Here is a 722-nt window from a genome sequence, read left to right on the forward strand (position 1 = left end):
CTAAAAAAAGCAAACAAGTAAATTTGATCTTTAGCTGTCCTGTCTTCAAGTGTTCTACTCAATGGAGTAGAAGAAATATTCAGGAAAAAACTATGATAAACCAGTGCCTTGGATAAATCAGTGGCCTTCTGTTTTTCTCTGATTGGAGGGAAATAGATATTGATATTAAGTGATAAGCGCAGAGCTTCCATACTTTCTCATCATGCTTTATCCAGTTTTCCAAACTTTCTTAACTCAACCTACCTAGGGTTTACCCATCTGGATGGAGGAGTTGGCATACCTGTGCAGTCAGTGACCACATTTCCTCCTAAAAAAAAAAAAAAAAAAAAAAAAAGAGGTGGGGGTAATACAGTGTGCAGTGTCCAAGGGAGAGCAAATACACCCTGTGCGGTGAGCTGACCTTCCTCCTTACTCTTTCCCTTATAGCATGGAGCTCAAGTAACAGGAATACTTAATACAGTAAATATGACCATAGAGTGGATAGCTAGAAAGGAACTGAAAGATTGTCTGTGTCAGACCACTTTTGCACTCATTCACTCATTTATGCATGCATGCATATTCAAGCATCATTTATTGAATGCTTACTTAGTACCACGTACTTTGCTACTGCTCAAGTTACAAAGGTGAATAAGTCATTGACTCTGGTAATAAATTCAGTCTACTGAGGGAAAGCTCTATAAACACAAGTAACTTCAAAGATAACATGTTAGAGGTGTGTAAAA

The sequence above is a fragment of the Galeopterus variegatus genome, unplaced genomic scaffold (assembly GCF_000696425.1).
Source record: "Galeopterus variegatus unplaced genomic scaffold, G_variegatus-3.0.2 Scaffold1507, whole genome shotgun sequence".
Lineage (NCBI taxonomy): Eukaryota > Metazoa > Chordata > Mammalia > Dermoptera > Cynocephalidae > Galeopterus > Galeopterus variegatus.